General features: G+C 52.1%; 1 protein-coding gene and 1 long non-coding RNA gene across 2 annotated transcripts in view; both read right to left on the bottom strand.

The window, feature by feature from the left end:
• The window catches only part of CAMTA1 (calmodulin binding transcription activator 1), an 819414-nt gene that overhangs the window by 579462 nt on the left and 212255 nt on the right, over nt 1-27697 (bottom strand). The window lies entirely within an intron of this gene.
• On the bottom strand, nt 321-27268 carry LOC140700815 (uncharacterized). Its single transcript, XR_012079531.1, has 2 exons — nt 27082-27268; nt 321-469 (listed from the first exon to the last, which is right to left on the bottom strand). It is a non-coding gene; the product is annotated as an uncharacterized lncRNA (long non-coding RNA).

Consider the following 27697-nt stretch of genomic DNA (forward strand, 5'->3'; position numbering starts at 1 on the left):
CAGCACAGTCCATCTTTACCACCACAGAAATAGCCCCAAAGCCTGACCCTACTGGACCCCACCGACAGAGCCACTAGTCTCCGCGTCAGCCTTCAAAGACAGTGCGGACAGTCCCCTCCGGCCTCTCCACTCATCTCAGTAACCATCCTCCAGGCAGGATGCCACAGCGTATTTTCAGCACATTGTGGCCCAAATCCTTTGTTTTAATTGGTCCCAGGCATTTCCACGTTTAGCTCTTCCTTCACTTATTTGGTTTAAAGAGTCAGTCTCCGCTCAGTCCAACAGGAACCCAGAGACTAGATAAAATCGTGAGACTGATCTATAGCATTTGTGTTTAATGGTTAGATATTAATTGGCTTCTTTAAAAGTGCGTAAATTGGCCCATCTTCAGTCTTTGTAATCTGCTCCTCCTCATCACTGCAGGAGCCATCCTCATCACCAGCTCTGCTCCACGTCTCACCTTGTAAAACTACAGTTCGTTTATTTAAGGAAAATAAAATAGATTTATCACAATTTGAAATACAGAAAGTCATTAAAGCAATAATTAAAAACACAACTACAAGCACCATCAAAGTTCCATGATAATAAACTACATTTTATTGTGTACTAATTCGCCTCATGATTTACTGTATACATCTTACAGGGTCAAATCAATGTCTGCACCGAAAAAAAAATTCAATTAACTTCTATTCACTGTATCTTTCAAGTGAGTCTATTGTTTGCTTTTGTTTCCTATCAGACCCTTTGTCAGCTGTTCCCGCTCAAGATTACAAAGAGAAGGGACAGGGCCCCACCAAGGTCAGGAGAAACACGTCCAAATCCTACCCGGTCCACCTTCGCCATCTCCTGTTCACCTGTCATTTAGGACCTTGTTCAAGGAGGAGGAGGGGAGGGGGGCAAGCCCTGGGCCCGTGGGCTCTGACGCATCCTCCCCGCTCCTGCGCAGCCAGCATGAGCCCCTCCCTGCAGCAGCCTGCGGGAGCCCCGCCGATAACCCGGCGTGCACGGTCCCTCTTTAAACGTCCTCTCGCCCAGAAACACGCACGAGATCAGTCCTCCCTTCCGCAGTGTCCCTCGCCCAGGTGTTCAGAACCAGAGCAAGCACATCTGGATCCAGTACCTCCCACTAAAGCAAGTTACTCACCAGGCCTTTACCCTGCCCAAGTGATTCTTCCAGAATTAAAACACACACACAGAGAGATGATTTCTATGCTTAGAAAAAATTGCCTGCTACTGACAGTTTGATGAGATGGAGGAATAGATGGTGGAGACAACTGGGCAGGAGTCTCCTTCCTGTCCCCTCCCTGCCACCAACAGAGAATGGCACTGCCCAGGGAGGCACCAGAGCCAGCATGAAGTCCAGGCCTGGGTCTGAGTTGACCCCTCCCTGGTCGCCACCTCTAGGGGTCACTAGGCGTAACCGGCATGTCAGGGAGAAAGCTGGTTTCTCAAAAGGCCTCTGTTTTGCAAAGCCCAAGGTTCTTCAGAATCTGGAAAGGGAAATGAATGACCCCAGAGCCTCACTCTACAACAACCAGGAGCCAGCAGTGACTACCAGGGGCACCGATTCCAAGCCCATTTTCCAAGGGAGAGAAAACAAGCTACGGAATGAAAGATTACTTCAGGACCCAACAGGAATCAGTGATGAAGCTGAAATAAAGCCAGAAGTGGCTGCTCATACCCATGCTCTTGCTTGAAAGCCTAGCACGTCCAGCGCAGCACACACATCCCCTTTCCGGCCCCTTCCTGGCTGTGACTTCAGGAGGCTTGGGAGCCTCCCTGAGATGGCCCCTCTCCACTGAGCTGCCCTGATTTCGCTCTGAGAGATGCCTGCACCCCGAAGACTCCACACCCAGGGGGCCAGCAGCTCCAGGCACTTCCAGGCCCTGCCTCTCAGCAGAGCCCTCCTTCCACCAGAGAGCAAAGGACACACCCTTCCAAGGAGCTGCGCTTGGACCCGAAGGACCAAGAGCATCAGAAGAGGATGGACAAGCAGGACCAGGGGGAGGCCAAGGAAACGAGCAGGAAGCGGCGAGCTTCTCATTAACCAAGACAGCCTCGTGCTGGGGCCAGGCTTTATAAGTCTCAACTGCACAATGCTTTTTAAAATATAGATGCAATTTGGGCCTGTGGTTAATACTGTTTAATTTTATTTTGTACCGTGTAATATTTTCCCAAGCTGGGCCTAGAGTGAGTCTTGAGTCTCGGCTCCAGACCTGGCTGGCTTGGCCAAGTTCACCCTTGGTAAGTGTGTGTGCCCGTGGCCGCCCCACTGCCCACCCCTCTCCCCGAGCCAGGGTCAAGTCCCACAGCAACAGCAAAACTCTCGGCTCTCCTCTGCTGCCCCTCCCAGCCCTCCAAACAGGGAAGACAGCCCTGGTGGCCTCTGAGACCACATGGCCCAGAACAGCCCATTGACGCAAGATCTATCCTGTCTATGCCGTGCCCCATTCACTTGCTGCTTCCTTCAGGAACTATTTATGGCCTCCTTACTCTGTGCAGGGAAGTCTGCATCCAACCATTGGTTTGGAAAATGTGATCCTGTGGTGTCAGTGGAAGGAGACGAGGCTCCAAAAAAAGAACTTGCGGATTCTGATCCCAGTTCCACTGCTTCCAAGCTGTGTGACCCTGGGCAAGACGCTCAGCCTCTCAGAGTCTCCTTCTTGTCCTCCAAGGATCTCTGGAGACAAAGCAGGGAAAGTCTGGCAGAGAGCGTGGCATGAAGCAGGAGCTCACGATATAACAGCTGCTCCTGCGTGGCTAATGACAGTCGTTCCCAGTCGCCTGTGGGTCACAGGAACGACCATAAAATAAAGATGTTACGTGAAACAGGAAAACATCTCTAAGACGCCAGGGGCCTAGCAGGGTCAACGGGTGAAAGAGGGCCCGTGAGGGCAGTGGGTGTCCAGAACCCGCCTTTCCTGCTTTACAGCCCTGCAGAGCCCAGGCCTGCGTCCAGCTCCGGCCAGTCCTCCCGCTGCCCCGGGGGTTCTCCCGCAGGAAAATGGAGAGGACTCTCTGTGCATCTGCACGAAAACACATCAATAACTCCGCTCGGCCAAACAGCCCCGAAATGCCAGTGCGCAAAATGAGAGAGAGAGGAGATGTCCATGCCCAGCATGCTAGAAAACAAGAGAGGACTCAGGCTCGAGGCAGCCCCGGAGCAGCCAGGAGGGCTCCTCGGGATGGAGAGAGGCGCGGGCAGCTGACCAGGAGCTGGGGAGCTTGATCGGGCCGATGTTCGGCAGCCATGAATTTTTCTCAATCCCAATAAAGTGCCTTTTCCTTCATTTGTCCAGATTATTTATAAATGGATTTTTCAATAAAACACAGAGCTCGGGACACCATGATGGATTTTCCCTGGCACCTTGGGGGGGATCCATTCACCCAAACAGCCGTCAGCCCGGCCCAGTGGTACCGGCCTGAGTCAGCCTGTCCTCCCTTCAGGCCACTGACTGGCTTTCAGTAATTTCTCAGAAGCCCATGGGTGGTCACTAAATTTAAACTCCTGTCCTAAAAACTCACATTCAACTCAGTAAGCGTTTATCAATATTCTACGACGTGCAGGACTTGAGGCTGGCCAGACACTGTGCCGAGAGAGGGAATGGAAGAGGGGAGCCAAGATGACCTTAAGCACCTGACAGTTTAGGAAAAAATATGCTTGCGCAAAAACTGGGCTCAACACAAGAAGCCTCGATAAGGATTAAAACAGGGGCTGTGGTGACAGCGGAGACTTCCGACTGCAAAAAAACTTTACAGAAATCCAACCTAAACCTTAAACAAGAAGGCAAGCGAGCATCTCGTGTCCCAGGAGGCCTGGAGGCAGGGCTGGCATCAATGATGTCACTGGGAACCAGGGCTCTTCCTGCAGCTCAGTGGTCCTCTGACTGTGGCCGGGACCTCTACGGCTGCAGGGCGACCACAACAGCGCCCTCCCAACCATCACGTTTTCCAAAGCCCAGAAGACACAACTCTCATATTCCTTTTTAAGAGGCAGTGCATTCCTCCAGGAGCTCCTACACAGCTCAGTGGCAATAACTGAGTCACAGGCGGCCCCTAAACTGACTAGTGTCACAAGGGGCTGAGGCTGATCCGGATTTACTCCCCTGGACTGCAGAGGGGCCTGGCCGCGCCTGAAGAATCTGGCCCCTGAGACCTGTGGGCAGGAAAGAAGGGGCGTTGCTGTTGGGCAAACAATCAAAAGTCACCCTGCCTGGAGAAACGGATACTCTCTGAAGAGGTTTTGTGTTAAACTAGTAAAATGTAAAAACAAAAAAAGCAGAGAACTGGTCTGTTTTGTTCTTTGTTGTACCCTGTGCAAGTAGCCCAGTGCCCAGCTTACAGTGGACATGCAAATACTTACTGAGTGAAAGGAAGAAGGAGGGAGGGAGGGAGGGAGGAAGGAAGGGAGGAAAGGAGGAAGGGAGGGAGGGAGGGAGAAGGAAAAGGAGAGAGAGAGAGAGAAAGAAAGAGAGAGAGAAAAGAAAGCTGGCATTAAGCCAAGAGACAGAGAGCATCCAAACCTCAAATCCCAGGTCCCAGGGAGTCAAAAGAGCAAAGAAGATAATGTAGGGGAAGGATGCCAACCTCTAAACTGGGAGCCCATGGTACTTTCCGGAGGAAAAGTAGTCCAGCAAGAAAGCAAAACTTTCCTTCTCTTGATTTCTCTTGTTACCCAGGTACACTCCAGCCCAGATGCTCCCCTGAGACATGACAGGGCTAACGCAGCCATTTGGGAAGTTGACTGTCACATGTCACAGCTGTTGTCGGCATCAACAAAGGAGGCTACCATTTACTCAAGCAGACAAATGAACCCTTAGCCCACTGGCTCTTCCTCTGATCAAGACTTCAGCTTCAACTTCCTACACACGTCCTCTGATGCAAGTTCTACCAAATCCATCAGATCATGGAAAGCTAGTAAATTATGCCATTTTTAGAGGCTACTGGTGCTGTGTGCCAAAAGTAAGCAGGTTTACCTTGAAAGCAGTACACTTGGATCTACAGGTAACTAAGACAAAGTTTGTTCAGAGACCAGAAAAATCTACCTCGATTTTTAAAAATGACACGAACTGTTTATTACACACACACAGACAGATGTGCCTTTCACGCTCCACAGGGCCAGGGTAGCTCACAGGCAGCCCACCTAAAATGAGACTCTGGGGGTGGAAGGGCCCTAAGCATTGGGCAGGGCAACCAGCTGAAGCCACAGGGGCTAAGGATGCGGCTGGTAAGGCTGCCACCCGCGCTGGGAGAGGAGGGGACCACTGGGAAGATGACTGTGGAGCAGCCAAAAGGCAAGAAAGAGAAGACCCCTAGGCAAGGGTGGGGCCCAGAGGAGGTGGGCTGGACAGGAAGCTGATAGTTAGGCCAGGAGCAGTGTGAAGTCAAGGTCAGGCAACTGCAGATCCACAACTCAGCTCCATCCCTCCCACGAAAGCCACTCGGTGCTGGTGAGCACTGTGCACGGTGCAGGATGCGCGACGCAGAGCCACCCCAGTGAGTGTGGATGCCCCAGTCGGGGCGAAACAAGGGCTGTGCTCTTTGCTACCTCCTCTTCCTCAATCTAAACACTACAGCGCTTTCAAATGCAGTCGGGGGTGGACACTGATAAACATGCCTGGGGCCGCCTGCTCTGTGAAACGAGGAAAATCCTTCACCAGGTTGGAAGAAAGATTATTTCCCTCATTGGTCTCTCCTACAATCAGACGTTGCAACTTAGGGCTCCCACCTAACCAGCAGCCCATCTTCCTTTTCTAGATCCCTCCCATCAGCTGACGTGGAATCCAACAGGAAGATGCCCCATCTCCTCCACTTTCCCTCCTGCTGCAGCGAAGCAGCCCTGCCCGTGCAAGTGGAATCCCTCAAGTTTGCGCTATATCCCGTCTTCTCTCACTTTCCCAAGGACCTCACTCCTAAGGTTTCCTTTCCTCTGCATCGTCCATTGATCAGAATTCATTTCTCCCCTGTCCTCCCTCCAACCCTCCCTCCGGTGGTCCCCTCCACACTCACTACGAAACTTCTCCAGGGCCACGCGCCACCTCTAGACACCAAATCCAGTGCCCTTTTCTCTCATCTCAGTGGCCTCCCACAGAGTCAGCAGCCCCTTACCCCACCCCTCCCCACTGGGCTTCTGTGAAACCATCCAGACCTGCTTCTCTGGGCAGCACCGGGACCCTCCTCATCTCCAGCACCATCTCCTCCCCCTCCCCCATCTGAGCACTGCAGGACCCCACCCTGGCCCCCTCACTCCTCCCTCTGCCCTTTCTCCCATGGTGGGGTCCTCTCCTGGGTCATGACTTTACACACCGACTCCTTGTTGATGACACACCACACTTAACTCCTCTGAGCTCCTGGCTCCAGTATCCAGCTGCCGACCTCGCTCTCCATGGGGACAAATGACAGACATCTCACGTTAAACATGTCCAAGATAGACTAGAGCTCCCAGCTTGTCCCTTCTCACCCCCTTCCCCACCTGGTGACCATAAGTTTGTTTTCTGGGGGGGGGGGGGATAAACTGAGAGTTCGAGATTTGCAATACACACTACTATATATAAGATAGATAAACAACAAGTTTACACTGTAGAGCACAGGGAGCTATATTTAATATCTTGAAGTAACCTACAATGAAAAAGAATATGAAAGGAAAATTGTATATATGTGACTGAAACATTATGCTGTGCACCAGAAATTGATGCAACATTGTAACTGACTATACTTCAATTTTAAAAAAAAGAGTAAATATATAGAAGAAATAAAAACACGTAGAACATTAAAAAAAAAAAAAAGAGCAAGAGTTGGGTTCGGTCACTGGTCTTCTCGGCACCTGGGAAGTCTTGCATTGTACAGGTGCTCAGAAAATGTCTGTTGGATGAATGAATAAATGAATTTCCAAAGGAAAAAAAATACATCCAAGATAGATTTTGGGGGTTTTTTGGCCTCTGTAAACCTCTTTCTCCTCTGGTTCGGGCTTCACCTTCTCCACATATTGCTCTGCTGACCACCTGGCTGCTCAAGTTGAAAACCTACAAATTCTTGGGTTCTGACTCTAAGGGAAATTTTAGAGCTGTCCTCTTGGCTCCACTTTCAGGGCTGGGCCCCGTCCCGTCCCACCTGGACAACTAGCACAGTCGCCCAGCCGCCCCCCGACCACGCTCGGGACGCTGTCCTCGAGGAAGAACCCGTAATCCACTCTGTCACTCCCCGGGCCTCCACAGCTCCCACCAGCCCTGGGTGCCCCTGACCCCTCTGTGAACTCAGACCCAGAACACACAGAGCTCCTTCCATCCTTCGCAATTGCCACTCTCCTGGCAGCTACTTTCTCCCTCTCCAGCCCCAGAAGATAAACCGCAAGAGGCAGAGAGCATCTTGGACTTGCTCACCACGTGCCCCCCAATCTGGCAGGATGCTCAGACACGTGCCCCCCAAAAGTGTGATTCCCAATCTTGTTCCCACTTCGTCTCTACAACTTGCCGGGTTTTGTAAGAAGAAAAACTGTCTAATGCTCGAAATCTGAATGCAAATACAAATTAGAACCAGGGAAGATCATTCAGATCCAAAATAGATTTAAAATCAAACAAAAAAAGAAAAGAAAACCAGGCAGGGCGGGGTGTTGGAGGCAGGCACGGACACGCAGCAATATTTCTTAAGAAGAAATCTTTCATTTCAAGAGTTGGAAGGTCTGTCTGTCCCTGCCACCAACCTGCAATGCAGCTAAGCTAGCGCTCCCCGCGGTGCGTGGGCCCCAGAGCTGCTCCCCGCAGAAGCTCTCCCAAAATAAAGGGGTGGGAGGCGAGGGGCGGAAAGTGCCCAGGGTCAACAAGTCGGCGGGATGATAGCCCAGGAGGCGTCCCTCTGGGGAAGCTGCGGCTCCGCACATCGACGTGACTGCGAGGCGCTGCGTTTTCATTTCTTTCCACTGGCACTTCTGGACCCGACGTGACCTGCTGTGATGGGTTCCACTCTGTTCCGCAGAACCAGTACTTTGAAGTCCTAACCCCAGTACCTGTGAATGTGACCTCGTTTGGAAATAGGGCGGTCGCAGATGTAATCAAGTTAAGGTGAGGTCACCCAGGGGTGGGGGGGCCCACGTGGGTGGTCCCTGGGTGGCCCTCATCCACGTGACTGGTGTCTGGCAGGTGAGGACAGATGCACAGGGAGAAGGCCCTTGAGGCAGAGGCTGGGGGGACGCGGCTGCATGCCAGGAGCCCCAAGGATGGACATCCACCACCCAATGTGAGGAAGAGGCAAGGAAAGGTCCTCCTCACAGTCTCAGAGGCTCAGATGGCCCTGCCAGCACCTCCACTGCCAACTTCTAGCCTCGGGCACCGGGAGAGAATCAGTTTCTATTGTATGAAGCTGCCCGGTTTGTGGTTTGTTACAGAGGCTACAGGAAACTAATACACCTGCCAGCCTTGGAGCAAAGACGCCCGGGCTCCATAGCCCCCTTCCCCTCCAGCGCCTGCACACTTGCCACCGCACCCTCAACTGACTGTGGCCCCAAGGCCGTGAGTCCACTCGGTGAAGAGCCTCTCCCCTTTCTCAACAACCTCCCTTGACCCTCAACCATGATTTCTTCCCTGCACAAGATGATCAAAACAGGCAACCACATCTGATGGACAGTGACAGGCCCCACATTCTGTGTTGCAATCTTGTCTCATCTTCAATTTCTTCTCCTCATTTTTTGCACCAAGAAATGTTTAACCGACTGTATTACAGGTCTCTTTACAATTCACTGTAAATGTACTACTGAGTGCCCAGCTATTTACTGAGCCTCAGCTGTGTATCAGGAACCTAAATCCTTTCTGGAACCAGGGAGTATATAAATAAATGTATACATTTTTAAAATACTGTGGGACTAGTCATCAAAATAAGCCCTTCACTCGCCCCTCCTCCTGGCGCTTGGCATTCCGACCCCTGTGTCCTCTGAGTCCTGTCCTTTTTCCAGTTCCTCCTCCTAAGATGGCTACCACTGTGCACCCAGGCTCAGCCCAGCCACTCCATCCCCACCGGCCTGGTGTTCTCTCCTCTCATCTCCCCACCACCCCACTCTGTCACCACTTCACCAAAATCACCATGCTGTTTCCTGCCTCAGTGCCTTTGCACAGTCCAGATCCGCTCCTTAGAATGGCCTTCCCCCTGCTCTTCCCTGGTCTGGTCTGCTGAACTCTCACTCGGAATTTTGCCTTGTCTTGACCTCCTCCAAAAGGTCTTTCCCAACCCTTGACACTCAATCCAACCCTGCTCATCCATGTGCCCTCCACACTGGTAACATTCAGAAGATTTAACAACTGGTCTGGCTCAGACAGCATGACTCCGGATGGACAGGGGCCAGAGCAGCCGGGGCACTCGAGGAGCTCAGGGAGGCACCTTCTCATCAGCAGTTCTGACATTTTTTCGATGGGTCCACAGCCTGCGAGCCCAGGTGGTGAGCAGCCCCTCCAGGTACGCATTCTGGGGCCCGGATAAGCACGTGTCTGTGTCTCTGCACGTCTGCCTCGCTCCGTACGGGACTGGGCTGTCCCCAGCCTCGGAGCTCTGGCACCTGACATGGTACCTGGCACAAGGGAGGCACTCAATTAATATTTGTCCAACTGAACCAAACTCTTTCAGGCAAAGACAAGCTGGAAAGGCTGGGGATTTTCCCGGACTGTCACATCGACTCGGGGAGCCAAATAAAACCTGTTCCTGGACAGTCTGTTTGCTCAGATGGTGAGTCTGTCAGATTTCACAGCTTCAGCGACCTCCTGAAGCCCTGACCTGAAAATAAATTGAGAGGGAATAAAAAAAGAAGGAGGAAGAATAAGAGAAAGCAATCCGCTCCTTCTGAGGCCGCCCTTTTGGCGGGCGCGCTCCAGTCAGTTCCAAGAAACAAAGGGAGAGCTTCGTCCTGTCAGAAAAACCGACATAAATCTCCAACAATTCTGCTTTCCTGGCAACACTTTACGTGCTCCTGGGAAACTGGAACCTGACTTGTGAGCAATTTCAGTGCGGAAGGCTTCTTGCGTGTTGTACAAGATGCCACAGAACTGTCCACAGTCTGAAGAAAAAGGACGCTGCTCTGGATGGAAAATAAAGTCAGAGGCCGAGGGGACAGTGGCCATGACCACCTCCCACCCATCCTCAACCTGCAGCTCCGGGCTCACTCGGGCCCCTGGTGGCCTGAAGACATGTGCACAGGTAGAAAAAGGACCCCAACACACACCAAGGAGACCCCTCCAATGTGAAGCCAAAGTCCTTGTTATAGCCTGACCTGTGCCCCCTCCTCAGAGCCATGTGCTTAAGTCTTACCCCGCAGGACCTCAGTGTGTGACTGTATTTGGAGTCAGGGCCTTGAATGATGTGATTAAGTTAAAATACAGTCACTGGGCCCTAACCCAGTGTGACTGATGCCCCGAGAAGACGTTCGGACACGCAGAGGGACGCCGGGGGTGCGTGCACAGAGGAAAGGCCATGTGAGGACACAGCGAGAAGGAGACCACCCGCAAGCCAAGGAGAGAGGCCTCGGGAGGCGCTGGACCTGCCAGCACCTTGATCTTGGACTCCACTCCAGGACTGTGAGGGAATAAATGTCTGTGGTTGAAGCCTCCCGTCTGCGGTATTTTGTCGCGGTGGCCTGGGCAGACAGATACAGCCCCTGAGAAGGGGAACTGACCCATCTTAAGGTTCTCAGCGCACAGATCAGCCACAGCAGACGCGCGGGCGCCGGAGCCGGTGCACAGCAGCAAGCCCCGCGGTCCCGGGGCCGGGCCGGGGGCGGCCGCAGCTGCGGCGCGGGCCGGAGTTCTGGACTGGGCTCCAGGTATCGGTAGCCACTCCTCAGTGTTTTTGTGAGGCTGAGCTCCAATCATGTCTTTAAAGTTCTACACGTAAGTACCCAGCAGAATGGCAAGTCCAGTGAATCCCACTCGTGATGCTCTGTGCCCCATCGCTCCTCAACACACCCGACTCCACTCTGATCGCCTCGGTGTGAGGACGGGGAGGATGTTCCCTTGAGAATAAAACAGGAGGAAAAGAGGGTGTCGTTGGAACAAGGGAGAACACAAGGGGACCAGGATGGTCATCAGAGCATAAGATTTCTTAAACTCTCCTAACTTCTCCAGATCTGCCACCATCACCCTGTCCAACCCACCCTCTACTCGACAACATTCTTAAACTGAGCCAGAGTGAGACTCTGGAGTCCGTGAAGTGGTAGGGAGTTCAGTGGGGTTCTCCTCCCGAGCCTTTCCAGAGAGACAGAAATCTCTAGGGATGGGACGGGGGTGGTGACCTGAGATGGAAGGGATGGCGGGATAACCTGGGGAGGCCCAGGGGGCAGGGGGAAAGGAGAGCCCGGGCACCAGGCAGTGATGCTGGATGCGGAACCTGCCAGAGGCCCAGGGAAGACCCACACGTGTGACTCTCCCGCTCGGAAATTCACTTCCCCGAGCCTAGAAGAATTCAGCCTACAGAGCTTACAGAAGTGGTCTGGGAGCACACAACAGGAAAGAAAGAGGCGGGGTGTGCGTGCGCTTTAGCCATTGGAAGTGGTCTGACTTATCAGAGAAGGTTTTCATCCTTCCACGGGCCAGGATGACACCTAGAATATGCTAGTTTAGGGAGAGGAGGGGATTTTCCTAAGCCCTGGCCGTATTTGGACCCCAGAACCTGGAGCAGTCTATCAGTCCAGATGCCAACTTCTTGGACTCGGTGGCACCCAGAGCTCCGAGGCCCCTCGGAGGTGCGATCACCTCTCTGCTGGCTGAGCTCCACTCATCACCCTTCCTTGTTCATTCACTGCGGGAAACACCTGCCAGGCATCACCTTCACAGAGGAACTACGTTAACGCCGGCCCCAGCCTTTCAAGCAGTACCACCTCTACAGCAAAGAACTTTATGTCATTTCTGCCAGCCCAGACACAAGAATCTATGTGAGGGTTCCCCAGACAGGTCAGTGGTGAACAAGGTGCCTAAATATCTTTCTCGACTTTTCCCCGCAAAGAGATCAGGCCTAGGACAGAAATGAGAAAACCCAAGCCACTGCTGGTTAAGGAACGCACGCTGAGCATGAAACAAATCAGCAAAGCCAGGGACTTTCTCTTCCAGGCCCAGAGGAAAGAAGGTGGAGACACCAGATACTGGAGTGCAGGGGGAATCCAGTCCTGGAAACAATCAAGGTGTCCTGCTGGAGAACCCGGCTAAAGAGCCCCAAGCAGGCAAAGCTGGATGTCCACAGGGCTATTTCCATCCGGCGTGAGGGGGAAGGAGGGGGGCTGCTCCCCCACACTCCTGCCTGGGGCCGCCTCCTGGGAATGACATCAGCCAAGGTCAAGGAATCAGACGCTGGGTAATGCTGACCTGCAGGACAGGGGTCGCCCACGAGGAAACCTGGTCTTGCGGGAAGTGTCCCCTCCCTACCTCTGGAGTAGAAAGGCGCCTTTAGTCCCCCTGATTATCTGTGACCAAATGGCCTGGCCTGGCTTAGCCTCCAGGATCTGGGGCCCAGTGAAGGAGTGTCCTCAGGCGGGAAAACTCCATCCTAGCCCTGCCTCTGAGAAGTCACTGAGTTGCTTCCGGCTCAGAGGCCCCACCTACAGGATGGATGACAAACAATGACTCCCCTGGGGCCAGGGACCTGCACATGAAAATCTCCTCTGCACATCAGTCAGGATGCTGTTGGGACCAACCAGCACCAGTGGTTTCAAGAAAGGCCCCACGTACGAGTCAACCTGATGGATTTCACCCTCACAGGTCCCACTAGTCCGGGGCAGCCGGACACCTTTGCGGGCTCCTAAGGAGGCCCCAGAAATTGTGGCCCCTCCTCTGGGTGGGAGGAAGGGAGACACGGCCTGAGCAGAGCGTGACCTGAGTACAGCCAGTGCCATCCGGCCAACTGAGAATCTACCGAGCCCGCTGCATAGACCTGTCGTAAAATCCACTTTAAAGCTACGTTGAAATACCTGCAATGTTGGCCTTTTTAAATACGCTGTCCTGGCAGGGGTACAAGCTCTTTCAGAGATGATACCCGGGCCCCTCTGGCCACAGCAGCCAGCACGTGGGGTGGTTAACACACACCGCAGGGACCCGGGAGCTGGGCCGGGGGCCCCCAGCGCAGTTCCATCTCCAGCTGAGAAGCCCAAAAGCAAGAATGGAGCTTGTGTTCATCTTTCAAACAAGCGAACTCCAGAAGGACCTCGGATGGCAGAGAGACCGGAAGAAGAGCCCAGAGCCAGGCCCGGGCCCAGTCTCTCCCCGCTTTCACCCCTCCCCCACCCCTGGGGTCTCTGCCACCCCAGGAAGGGGCCAGCCCGGGGCCAGGAGGATGCCAAGGAGGGGAAAGCAAGGCCCAGAAAGGAAAACACGGACAGAAAGGAGAACAGCGTGGGCCAGTGTACCGGCTCTGGGAGCGTAACAAACAGCCCTTGGGCGGGGCTCCCTGCAGAACCTCACGGCTCCCGGTGGAAGGACGCACTTCCGCCCGGCGCCACTCCCCTGAGATGCCTCCCCAGGCTTTTCCGCCCCCCCCCTCACACCTCCTTGGCAGTACCTGCCAGGTGTTGCTCAGGGACCTGCAGACTCTGAGCTCCTCCCTCAGGGGGTCCAGTCACACTCCTGTCTGCATCCCCGGCACCAGAGACGGCTCAGATTTAAAAGGCACCCAGGAAGCACCAGCTCTGTCCACCCTCCCCAGGTGCCTGTGTCTGGTCTTTTGGAGCAGTGTTTTCAGTGGCTCTGTTTTAACAGGGAACATTTATAATTTTCTAAAATAAAAAGGACTAGAAAAAAAATTACTCCAAAACACCTTGCAGATAATCATACACAAGTAAATAGGTCAGACCATGGTCCCCTTTCCCACCTGGCGGCGGCGGGTTCTAATTGCAGGTTCAGCTCTTTAAGTAGTTAAAAATAAATTATCAAAACCATAAATTTAAATATTCAAAAGCACCAGGGTAATATCCAAAAGGGTCGCCAACCGCGCACGTCTGAGACGTGCCGTTTTCCTGGCTGGCTCCAGGTGAGGGGCCAGCCTAAGGAGGTGTGGGGACAGCTCGGCTTCGTTAGGTGCTGATACTCGGCCTCCACCCTGACTGAAGCGATGGAGGGGCCGCAGGACTCCCATGGGATCGTGCAGACAGGAGCAGCAGGTACAGAAACCGAGTGTGAGAACTAACACAGCCCTCTTCATGCAGCGTGAGGAGTGGGGCCGTGACCTAATTTGGAGGGCTCCCCGGGAAGGCACCTCGGACCGGAAGTTGTTCTCCACTGGGGTTGCTTAGCCCTGAAATCCTTCCAGTTGGGACTCGCAGTGGAGGGAGAAAAACACGGCCTCTGAGAGCCCACGTGCCCCGGCAGGTAAGCCCCCTCGTGGGAGAGACTGAGCAAATGGCCTGGGGCCTCCCACTGGGAAGCGGCCGCAGCCCGCAGGTGAGGACGAGGCCATCCAGGCAAAGGAGCCAGGGGTCCTTCAGCCACTGCACAGGCTCTGTACTCGGGGCCACCACCTCCCACAGCATCGGACACGGAAAGGGACAATGACAGTTTGCTGTGCAAGTAAAGATGAACAGATCACAGTCCCTAAAAGGTGAACTGTACAGTAGGGTTGAAAGTCCGTTCCCGTGAGCTCTCCCATCTGTGTCCCTCTTCATGCGAGAGGAGGGGGTTCAGGGACCCTACGTCCCACGGGAGCCACCGAGAGGCAGAGCTGAACCAACCCAGGGCTTCGAGGAGCTGCACGCAGATACTTAACACTGTCGCAAAGGGAAGTCCCTGCTTCTCAATTTAAGGCTTAAAATAAGAAGCGCTAATAGCTAAGGCTTACTGTGCCCTAGTCCCACGTTCTCACTTAATTTCATAACCCCCCAACTAGTGAGGTGCCGTCACAGTCCCATCCTGCAGAGGACAACGCAGACCACAGGGGCTGCCTTTCCCGAGTGCTCAGAAGGAGGAAGTGCCAGGCTGTAAGTCAGGTTTAGGCTGGCCTGACCCCGAAGGCCACACCGCGATCTGCTCTGCCTGGCGGCCTCCCAGTGGGGATGGGTCCCCCTGCAAACTCCCTCACTATCAGCACAGACCACCTACACTTGGCTGGGCCAGTTCAGAAAGACCTGGAAAAACAGGGGGCTGACTCTGCCTCCTGCCACCACTGGCCCCGCCCAGCCCCTCCTCAAGAGGAGAGGAGTCGCCACTTGGCCTCATTGGTTGCTTCTGACAAACCACACAAACGTGAAAGGGAAACAAAGAATTAGAAGATGAAGTTGTATACAATGTGCTCTGGCAGGAAGACCCCCAAATGGTCCATCAGTTTTGCCAGCCGTCCTCCGACTCAGGAAAAACCCAGGAGGCATGCTCTCTGCCATAGGAACCAAGAGATACGGGACAGCTGGCCTCTCCTCCCATCCTTCCTCCTGGGGGAAGGGGGAGCTGTCCATGAGCCAGCGGGAAGCCTCTGGTCCCCACCCCACAGCTTGTGGTGTTAAACTTGCGGTGAGAACTGCAGGAAAAGAAGTGAGCTGCCCCGGAAGGCCCCTGCCTGCGGGGACCCCGTGCCAGCAGTGACCACCCAGAGGAGCTGAACAAACCCCGGTACCCCCCAGGGACTCACTGCAGCCAAAGCAATGGGAGCACACAGCCAGCAGGGAACAGGTCCCCAAGATGAGTGAGAACAGAGGCTCAGAGGGACCAAGGGACCAGAGAGCAGCAGCAAGATCAAAACCTGAGGCCAAGCCAGGGTGGCTGACAGGGGAGAAGACTGCTGGGACATTGCATTGCTAAGAGCCTTCTCTCATCAGGAAGACTCGGTGTTCCTGGAGGGAGCATTCATTCATTCATTCACTCCACAAATCCATATGGAGCATCAAACACTTGCCAGGCCTTGTTGTAGGAGTTGAGGACACAGCAAAACGATCAAAGTCTCTGTCTGCAGGAGTGAGAGGGACGGGCACTTGAGGCAAGATTAGCCAGTGCAAAGGCCCTGGGATGAGAAATGGCAAAGGGGCCCACATCCCTGGAGTAGAGTGAGCAAGGAGACAATTGAGGGTGAGCTCAGAGGGACGCACGTGGGCAGGTCCTATCAGGGCTTGCTGGTTGTGCCAAGGGCTCTGGCTTCTACTTCAAGTGAGAATGGACACAGGAAGGCTCTGAGCAAAGAAGTGACAAAGAAGTATGTTTTAACAAGCTGACCTCTCGGGCAGCTGTGCTGAGAATGGACCACAAGACAGCAGGGGAGAAGGAGGGAGATGTACTGCAGGAAGGTGGACAGGAGGCTGGTGTATCTAAACTCGAGGTGGTGGAGAAGCTGGAGACAGCGAGTACAAAACTTCTCCTTCGAGGTCAGTTATAAAGGGGAAAACGGAAATGGAGTCAGAGCTGGAGGGGAAAGGAGTGGAGAGGGAACCTCTCGTGAAGGGAGCCTCTCTGGATGCTGGTGGGAAAGAAGCAGGAAGGAAGGAAAGGGGCGGAGAAGGGCAGTCGAGGAAATTCCCAACGCCAGAGGGAGAAAGGGGAATGGCAGAATAGACAAAGGGCACAGGGTCAAGGTCACCAGAGAAAACTGTCCTTGGCAAAGAGCATGACAAGCCCATCTCCCTTGTGTACAATATCGGGGAGCTACTAGTTACTGAAGCCACGCAGCGTACTTTCCCCAGTCGGCTAGGGACTAGGGAGATTTGGCCTGTCTGTAACTTCCATTTTAAACTAATGCCTAAAGCTGGAGGAGATTTGCAACACAGGTTATGGCTCATCTTAAAGTCTCGAAAGTCCTGTGAACAGTTTCAAGTGCATCTGGGGAAGGCCGCGTCACACAGCTCAGTCTCCAGCAGTGGTCCCCGCCGGGGAAGACACAGAGACGGGTTAAAGACGGTTAGATGGTTTGGGGCATCGCGTCGGCACACGCCCGCGGAGCCACCTGCACAGACGCGAGCCACTACCCCGGTGACAGATGAAGCCCCCCTTCTGACCTCAGAATGAAAGGAAGGCAAGGGTTTGGTAACGGAACCCCTCAAGACTCTTGGGAGGAACACTGGGTTTCTCACAGAGCTTAACAGGACGCCGCACAGCAATTTCAAAGCAAACCCCAGGCTCTCCCTTCTCTCAGGAAGACCCATTCCTGCAACTCTTGATTTACTAGTTCCACCAAGTGCTACACTTTAAATTATATTTTGTTTTTCAGACGACCCCCACTGTGCCTCTCCAGCTCGTGCTTGTCTCACTCCGTTAATCACCTGGACTTTCCAATTGCAGTGGTTTATTTTACCTTGGAGTGACTCTCTCTTCCTTTTTGCCACACGCAAAAATTTCTCCTTGTCACAATAATTAATAGGTTCTGTTCCTACAGTGATTATATTCAGATTATCTTAATAAAGCACAGTTCTGAGTGCCATCCAGCGAAAGTCTTAACCTCACGAGGCCAGATAGACTCCACCTTCCCCCAAACAAAAAAACCTCTCTGTGTCCCAGGCCCCCAGGAAGGCTGCACAATGATGACCAGCAGACTCCCCTGATCTCAGGATGGCTTGGCTTGGAATTCACTAACTGTCTAAGTGGAATTAACTGGAGGGTAGAGGTGGGTGAAGTCCTAAAATCTCTTCTTTGTCAATGAAAACCAGAAAGTCACCTGGCAATAGAAATTCCCAGGTTTATACAGAATCTACCCAAGTCACAAGAGCCGTGTTCCTGGGGAGTCATTAAATTTAGGTAGATGCCCTTCAAACACATCTCTAGCATGACTGACACTTCAGCCAGTAGAGAATTTGCACCTATCAGCTTCACTATCTAATCCTCGTAACCTCGGAAAAACGGGAAAGCAACAAGAAACCCAGGGAACGGGAGACAATGATGCTGCCAAGAGCTTTGAGATAAACTCTCTGGGGATCAGGCCAGTTAGATGACAACTTCCAGGATCACCCAAGCCTCAGGACACCTGGCAAGAGAACAGAGCAGAGGGAGGAGACGGGAGTGGGGAGGAGAGAAAGAGAAAGGTAGATGGAAGAGAGGAGGGAGAGGCAGACAAAAAAGAAACAGAGACCTTTGCGAGGGAGCCCGAGACGCCCCCCACACAACCCAGCCAGGCCTCAGTGCTCGCCCCTCCACCTGGCGTGCACTTTGCTCCTTTTGCACCTGCAAAATGCTGTATCCTGATTTCAGACTGTGCTCAAAGTTACCCTTCTCTGTGGAGCACCGCCCTCTCACCCAAGCAAGAAAACGTATCCTCTTGAAAGCATAGTCAGTATATGCAAGTTAGGCTGCAGTAATAATCAACCCAGAAATTTCAGTGGCTGAAAACAAAAACAGTGTTTCTTCCTCAGAGCACAGATCCAATGCACGATGTGAGGGAGGGGACTCTGCCCCTCGTGGTCACCCAGGGATCCAGGCTGATGGAGGCGCTAAGTCCAGGGAAGGGCACGTAGCAAACAACACACTGGCTTTTAAAGCTTCTGCCCAGAAGAGACCCACATCACTGCTCACGCTGCATTGGCCGAAGCTGCTCAAGCACCCACCCATAACCGCACAGAGGAGAGGGGATAGGGAGGTGCAGTCCCGCCATGTGCCCCCAGGAGGAAATGCAGAAATACTGACGACCAGCACGAGGCCACCGCCCACGTCTGCCCCGGGCCCATGGCCGTGATGGCCACCGCCCCATGACAGCTGTTACACGTTGGCTTTTACAGTTCATCCTTTTAACAAGCCTGAAAGAAAAGCAAGACTATGTGCGTTTTTTACAGATGAAGAAACCAAGCCTGAAAGAAGTTAAGTATCTTTACTAGTTGGGCTGTCTAATAAGAAAAGAGCAGCACCAAAGGCTGTCCCGTGCGAGCCAAACAGGCACAGTCCTGCCCCACCCCGCTCTCTCTCCTAGACTGAACATCGCTCTCTCCGCCCTACCGCTGTGCGGGATGCTGCGGCCCTGCCCCACGCGCGCCGGGAACCCTGGACAGCTCCCGCGGGGCGGGCACCTGGAGACAGGCCGTGCGGGAGTTCTGAATTTCCGCTGTCCTGGCCTCCTGCTGCTGCCGACCACGCTCAGACCCATCCAGACCAGCCAGAAAAATCTGCGGGGTGATAAACAGCACCCCTCCCCCACGCAGTGTGGGCTCAACCACATTGGCTGCCAGCTTATTAAATAAAGAAAATTAGGTTTCAATTATTTGCTTGCACACCAGGCAGGAAAAAATGAAAATTTCCATCTAAAAGTAATATTTCTATTAATATGCAGAAGTGATTCTGAAACTGGGCTTTCTGTGCACCTCTGCCAAGAGAGGTTGGAAGTGAGAGATTCCACGAAGGGGTCTCCTCCGCATCAAGGCGCCCGGTCGGGAGGCGTCCAAGGCCCTTTCAGAGGAGCTGGGCTCTGGGCACCTGGAAAAGCAGTTTGGGCAGGAACCGCAGCACCTAAGCCATTAACTTAATCTTCTCTTTCCCTTTCCTCAGGTTTAAGTTTCTCATCGCTGCCGAACACGCTGATTAGCACTGCCTTTCAGGATCAAAAAATCTAAACCAGGCACATTCAAGGCCTCTGAATTTACATTTTTTAATGGAAAGGGAGACCCGGTATCAGGTAAAGGTGTGTTAACACCAAGCTCTTATCAGCCACACGATCCAAGAGCAGACGTCGGAGGACATCTTCAGAGAGGAAAGTCCTGAAACCCACTCGTGCCGCTTTCCTCTGGCTGCATCAGCACTGTGCGCTCGGAATCCCGTATCCTGAATTGAAAGGACCAGGATGCAGTAACGTCACTCACTTTCTAGGTTCCCCCCTTGCAGAAACCCTCTTTCCTCAAGGGCATCTACAATAAGCACGTAATGGTTCCAGTGGAATAAAAATAATCTTTCAAATGTAGATATATTTAAAAGTTTAAAGAGTTTGAGGTTGGCCTGGGGGCAACTTAATGACTAGTCAGACGTACACGAAGGGGGATTTTGTGCAGGATGGAGATCAGCTGGTTTCTATTTCAGCTGAGGACAGAATAAGCAGGAAACATGCTTTCGACTGCAGCAGAAGGAAGTCAGACAGGCAGGTGTGGTTAGCGACAGCCAGGACCTTCCCGGGAGAGGCTGACCATGGCCCCGGAGGCGAGGTGTCAGAGGTGGAGAGGACAGTCTCCAGGCTTCTGCCACCTTTCAGCTGGGTGACCTCAGGAAAGTTATCTTTTAAATGCCCTGAACTTCTGTTCTGTATCTAAAAAATGAGGACAGCCCTAGCACCGGCTTCTTGGTGATTCTAGGAGGATTAAAAAGATAAGCATCTAAAACATTTGCTTGGTGTCTGGTTACAAACAGGCTGGACTCATCTGTGCAGTTTGGGGGGATAGGTTCTACTCTGCCAGGTCTCTTTGTGTGGAAGTTATCGCCAACGGAAGAGATTGATTCATCAGGTTTATGAAGAGGGCTGCTTCCCCAGAGCTCCAGACTTTATATAGAAGCCCCTCACATATATGGGCTTGGGGTTTTGTTTCAAGTCAAAATGATGGGATGAGACAGAGAGAGGAGATATGGCTGGCAGATAGGAATAGAAAAGAGAAACGCAGGAGGGAGGAGGAGGGAGCGGGCGGGTGGAGATAAGGAGGAAAGACACACCAGGCAGGATGCAAAGGGGACGCCATGCAGGGAGAAGCTCCCTCTCCAGAGCAAGCGAAGGGCGAAGAGCGGATGCTTCAGAAGGTCACCCGGAGAGGGGAGGGCCGAGAACTTCCTGCCTCGGGCTCCTTCAGGCTCTAAATGCCGAGTCTTCAAGGTCAGAGGGCAGGTCTCCTCCCTCAGCCCCTCTACAGCATCTGCACGCTCGAGGCCCAACATCATTTGCTGATCATGCCAGTGTCTTTCCAGCCGGAGACTTCTGGACCCTGCCGAAGCCCCAAAGTTCGTGCCCATCACACCAGAAGGCACGTTGCAAACACCAGGGTCCCCAGGAGTGCCACTCTGTCTCTCTGGTCTCCTGCCCCGCCTGCCAGTCCGCAGGCTTCAGTTCACAGGCCAGCAGCTGCAGCCCCATGGTCAGTGGTGCCAGGTGCCTGCTCTGCAGCAGCCCTGGTGATTTTCCGTACGTGTGTGTGTGTGGCACCTCCGCAGAGACATCCAGGGGAAATTACCGCTGAAGGCAGATGGCAGCAGCATGTTCTGTAGATCACTGCTCCTGGCCTCCTCCACTGGCAGCCCAAACGGCCCTCCAGAGGCCCCAGGTAATGCATCCTCCTTCCCCAAGACCCATATATCCTCCAAATGTTCCCGGTGAGGGATGTGAGCACCTGCATCCAAAACCGCCCTCTCCACACGCTGCCTGGCTCCTTGCAGAGATTCGCACGCGTCTCTAATCCCACTGCACGCAGGCAACTCGGGCATTTAGAACTGGAGGAGAAATGTGGGCATATGAAGCCTCACAAAGGCTCCAGCCATGGGGACCCCAGTGCAGGCCCCCTGACCTCCTCCTCTGAGCCCTCAAGTCCTCCTGCCAGCCACCCGCCAAGGATGATGACGCCTTCCCTGGAACAAACATTTAGGAACTGCTGCCAGTAAAGGGCGGCATTTCTTACTTTGACCGACGGCATCAACCTTTAAGGAAGACGACCAAGGAGGGCAGGGAGGGTGGCCTCTTGACTCCGAGAAAGAGTCCAAGCCACTACTGGGGGGTGGGGGGAACGCTTCCATCGCTCCTCCCCTTAGGAGAGCGTTATCATGACTAACACACATCAGGTACCAGCTAGGGGCCGAGCCTGCCCTTCAGCCCTTACATCGTACATTATCTCTTTTCAACACCAAACAGCTCTAGGTGGACAGTGCCATCACCGAGCCCATGTTCCAGAGAGGGGAGCACGCACACGCACGCATGCACACACACACTCCTGAGAGAGCCTGGCCCCCAGGATTGCTGCAAGAAATGGGTTGTGAGGACAAAGCTCAGGGTGTGTGCTCAGTGGGGAAGGAGGAGAGCCCCTCCCGCCGGATGCGGGCCTCTGGTGCCCCAGAGAGCGGGGCTGCACAGGCCTGCTCAGGGCCTTGGGAGTCAGATGTTCCCTAAGCGGCCACTCTCCCGGGTCCCACAGGCTTTGCCGCTCAGGAGATCCTCCACAGAGAAGAAGAAAGAGAGGCTGCAGGTCCACACCTCAGAATACACTGCAGCACACCCAGGCCAGTCAGGAAATTTAGGGGGTTTGTTGGTTTCTTTTTTTTTTTGAGCTAACTACCAACTTAAGTCTCTCTGAAACACCTGCTTTCTACCTTATTACAGTGACCTCTGGTGGTCAAGAGCCAGACATTGCAGGGCCAAATTAGAATTACTTAAATTGCTTAATTTCAAGCAACTCTAAGTAACAAAAGGCCCTGAGGTCCTTTAAAAGCTTCCAGGAAAAGTAGGAGAAAAGGGAGTGAGAGATGAATGCTACCGCCTGCCCCGTTTAAGACATGAGCTGGCTGCCACCTGACCCTGAGTGTGACCAGCCTGGGGCTTCTCAAATGATGCTCCCTGCACCAACGCCAATGTCCTCTGAGCTCCAACCCAGGGTGCAGGCGCAGCCTCTGTGCCCCTCCCCCAACAGCTGGTGGCGTCTCAGTGCCAGGCTCAGAGGGCACTGGCTCCAGGAGGGTTTTGGAAAAGCTTCAACCCTGCCAGAGCCTGCTAGGAGGTTAGGGTGGAGGCTGGGGGGAGCGCAGTTTTCTAGAAGGCTTGTGATCTTGCTGCTGCCAGCCAGCTCTCCTCCAGACTCCCTGGACCTCTTGCCGGCAGGCAGAGGCCGGAAATGAATCGGGGAGGCAGGGAAACAGCTCTCCCCTGCACCCCAGAATCACAACCCCAGCCAAAGGAAGGTCTGCGGAACAAGATGGGGAACAGAGCTTCCGCCCAGAGCCCATGGGGGCCCAGGGGCCAGGGGGGCCCAGGTGAGGGGTGAGGGGGTAAGAAAAGAAGCTTTGCTCTAGGAGTCATTTCGGAGACTGGAGCTGCAGACTTGCAGGCAGGAAGAAGGAAGGACAAACCCCAGGGGTGTGACAAATAACCTTGTAGCCCTAAGCCAGGTCAGTGGGAGTCTAGGGGTGAGGTCTTCCGTGGGAAACAAGGCTGAGTAGGGTCTCCTGTGGGGTAGAGAGCAATGGGCATATAAAACACAGCCCTGCCCCCCAGAAATCAATAAAGCTTAGTCCAAGCTAAGTGTATCACCCTGTCCCTAAGGCCACCCCAAACCATCCTAGACAGATACTTGTAAATCCTAAAAACTCTTCAGAGAAAAGGATCTGACAACTCAGAGTCATTCAATTCAGAATCTTCCAGGCCAGAGCACCCAGAAGGCAATGATTCTGGTCCACCCATGGTGTGCATGTTTCGGCCAAATCCCCAACACAAGGGGCAGGCTCTCCCAAGGCCCCGGCGAGCATCGGTTTGGGCAGGCCAGGCCTCGGTGTTTGGAATTTGAAAACAGGCTGGGTCACTCTGCTGGTATCCTGTGAGCCTCAGAACGGATGTAGAATATCAATATAGTCTCAATTTCCCTTTATCTGCGAGGAGACGTCAGCAAACCTTTCTGCCAAGGATTGTACAAGGATCATTAAAAGGAAAATGTCCATGGTAATTGTGCCTCTATGCATATTTCTTCACTCCAATATTCTATAACATAATAATGTTTCACATTTCTACAGAACTGTCTTTTCAGCATGTTTTCGCATTACGCTTAATTTTGTAAGAGTTTCTCAGCCCTACATAACGACACAGTTCAATGCAAAATCAGATATAAATCTCGCTTAAGAGACTCTCAACAGGAATTTCATTTAAAACTGTAAATGTTAAAAGATTCTGGCTCTGATTTACGTTATGTTGTGTGTGTGTGTGTTTCAAAGGGAGAGCTTAACCGGCCCTCTTAAACAATAGATGCCGGTGAAATCGGAGCCACGCCACCGCCAGGCCTTCGCGGGGCTAATCCAACCCGTCATGCAGGGAGGAGGGCAGCCTGTGGGCAGGGTGCCAGCACGCAGGCCAGCGAGGGCCACGAGTGGAAAGTGAGCTCCTCCTCCGAGCACCAGGGCACCACACAAAGGCCCTCGGTGTCTCTGCTCCCACTTGGCCCCATCTTTAGAAAACACAGAGAGAGGTACCACAAGGAGAGGCAGAAAGTCCTGGTGCCGATTTCCACCTGCACTCTCCTGGCTGTGTCCGTGACCCTGCATGATGAACCCAGCCCTGCTCCCAAATACACCTGTGAGATGGGAGAAGGGACAGTCCCGGAAGCTGTTTGAGAGGAAGCAGCCCAAGCCTTCAGGGGCTGCAAACTGCAAAATTCCATGAGGAATTCATGAATCTGGGGAAGGCGCTCACATCCATTGCCTCAGCACATTCAAGAAAATTTTAAAATGCGGATTATTTACATACTGCGCCCTAATGACTGAAGCAACTATTACAGGCCGTCATGTCAAACCACATCCAGGCAATTTTATTGTAGCCTATCACACGCATGCCGTGTTTGGACAACTTATAATAAGCAAATTATTTACATCGTGAAAACATCTCTGTGGCCCTGGCATTCTGCTACCAACGAGAGACAACACAGCGGCAGCAGATTAAATTGAAATCTGCTGGCAGCTTCTGAAACTTTTAGCTCTATTCCAAAATGCTGAAAGCCAACAAATTCCCAGTTAGGGCTTTGGAACCCACCGGACCTAAAATTTCACTTGAAAGGTGGAGCTATTGTGAGTTGCAACTCAAAAAAGGAGTAAGCCCCCACCCTGCAAGTGTAAAATCCACTTATTTTAAGCAGATTGAGAAATCCAAACCCTCTGATAGCACTTAACATATTAAAAAATATGCACTGCAAAGCTCTAAAAGTTCCTGAATTCCTCCAAAAAGATGTATTTTTGCCACTTCTAATGGACTCCACCCAACTCCAGGCGGGATCTGTGGGATACACGCCCCCAGAAGAAAAGCGATTGAAACGACTTGACTCTATATCTTTCCAGGAAAGTAAATTATATATAGGTCTGTATTCACACCCCCCACGCCCCTATAGGTTCCCCCCTTTTCCTCCCACACTCCACGGCCCACAGAAACAAAGAGAAAATTATCAAGTGGGTTTAAGCACTTGGAGACCTAATTGCAACCCATCTCAGAGCCCCATCCTTCCGCCTTCTAGAACTTCAGTTTCAGACTTTAAAGTGAGTCCCATTAGCCAAGCTGACACATGCCAATTAGCTTCATGCATTTCACAGAATAAAACGCCCCTTGAGATAAATCACCCCACATACCTACACGGTTTCCACCTAGCGCCGCTGGTTTCTTTCAGTGTTGTGTTAAAATCAGGTTTTGACATGATGATGCAGGTGTTTGCAGAGTGAGATTCGTTCTAATTCAGGGTCCTCATACAAAGATATTGGCTCAATTAAAGACAAAACAAGTGTCTACGGTCAGAATGTTGCCCCCATTTTTGTCCCTTTTTTCGTATGAAATGCAGGGGATGCCTGTGTGTTTTGTATCTTTACAACAGAAGCAAAGCTTTCTGTAACTGGGCTTGTGATGATGATGGAGGAAGGAGGAGGAGGAGAAGCCACAATGCCAGGCTCCAAAATGGTACAACTCACACTTTATCTACTTACCAAGTGAAATCACATCGCTCATAACCCTGCTTCTAACAGATGGCCATCCAAAGCCGTTTATTTACTATGATCCATGTAGGCCCACATATACAAACATGTTTTTTACATAAATGGGTTCATATAATACCTGTATTGCCATAAAACTAATTTTTCAGAAGAACCATAAACAAGTGATGAATTCTAATGTATATATGCATGCTGAAGTATTTGGGGGGAAGTGTATTGATGTCTGCAACTTTCTCTGAAATGAATCAAAATCTTACATGGATAGATGGATGGACAGATGGGTATGTGATAAAGAATGTAGAATAAAATGTTAATGGTGGAAGTGAGTTGGTGGGCATCCAGGTTCCACTGCAAAATTATTTCAACTTTACTGTATATTTTAAATTTTCAAACTGAAATGGCAAAAACCCCTAATTTTTAGCTTAATAATATGGCATTGATCTCTTTCCATGTCAATACATACAAATCTCTTTATTCTTTTAAATGACTGCACAAGATTCTATTTCAAGAATGCACCACGAAGGCGTAACCGAGCCCTCACTGATGGACACTCAGGTTACTTTACAATGATAATTCCATGTAAATATGTCTTTGAATACTTTGGATAGCTTTTCCATGAGATACATTCCTAAATGTGGAATTGCTGACTCAAAGAGAATATAATTGTTCTTATTGCTAGATCACAATAACAAGAGCTAACGGCTACTGACTCTGTGCCAGGGCAGGTTAAGAATTTCTCACAGGCTATCGCTCTTCACAATAACCCAGATAAGTAGGTGCCCTGTGGTCTCATTTTATAGTGGAGGAAACTGAGGCACAAAGAAATCAAATGACCCGCCCTGGGTCTTACAGCCAGAAAGTGGCCGTATGACTTCAGAGCTGCTGCTCGTCTCCATCATGCCTACAAACGATGGTCAAAAAGATTAAGCCAATGTACACATTCCCACCAACAGTGCTGGGGAGTCACTGCTTCCCCGGGTTGTACTGTTTTCAAGTTTATCTAAAACATATAGAAAACACTGTCTATATTTCCAGAGACCATGAAGACAGATGAGAAGACCACAACACACAGAGAAAGCACAGACTGCATAAGGCATGGATGGATGCCTTGTTAATCAGAGCAAGGGCACAGGGGAGTGGGTACCACGGTTCTGCCTCCATCTGGGGTTCTCTCTGTGCTCACCTCACCGCCTCTCTGTGGTATGTAGGCTCTCCGGGTTCAGCAGTAACACTGGCAGGTAAGCATACCTACGAAACTCTCACACCTCTATTTTTAAACTGTATAAATCCCCAACCCATCTTCCTAGATGAATTAATGTGATCTCAAGTATTCTGCCTCCGTTTTGCTTTATCGGTCAGCTGCAAGCAAAGAGGACTGCATGAGTATGTGTATCACCTCTTTTACCATCATCGACTCAATTAATTCAAATAAATCTTTAGATGATGCTTGATGTGCCAGTGGGACATTACTATCAACAACCTCAAAAGGTTTTTTTGTTTCATTACCTAAAACATTATAAATGATCCCATTATGAACCTGATTAAGTAGTCTTCCCATAGCAGGCAATAGTACCAGCCCCCAACTTCCAAGATCCCACCAAAACACAGCGTGGATGCGATCAGCTTCAAAGACAAGACTGCTACAGCCCCTGGAAAGAGCCCTCTGCAGATAGCAGGGCTTCGGCCTAGCTGAATGGTGCAACACAATGAAACAGTAATAATACCTAAAAATACCACCGCTTCATTGTTGCTGTAGGAACAGACACAACGTCACAGATACCGCTGGCTCACTTAGAAACGTAACAAACTACCCAAGGCTTGGGTTCCAGTAATGACGTCACAATGACTCACTTCGGGACCTTAGGCAAGTTACGTACTTCGCTCTTGAGAACGCAAGGGTCTCAGCTGCAGAACTGGGTCAATAATTCCCAATTCACAGATGATCACAAAGCCGAGTGTGAAGCTAGGCGGAGTCCCTGCCGGATCACAGCGTCTCCACACATGGCAGCTGCTGGCACCAGGATAACACACGGTAAACTTGCCAACAAGAACTCGCCGAGCACTTTTCACACGGACCTGGGGATCGATCTTGTGTTGACCCATTTTTCTCTTTTTGGTATATTAACTGAGGAGGGAGAGGAGGAATGTGAAGG

The sequence above is a fragment of the Vicugna pacos genome, chromosome 13 (genome assembly GCF_048564905.1).
Source record: "Vicugna pacos chromosome 13, VicPac4, whole genome shotgun sequence".
Lineage (NCBI taxonomy): Eukaryota > Metazoa > Chordata > Mammalia > Artiodactyla > Camelidae > Vicugna > Vicugna pacos.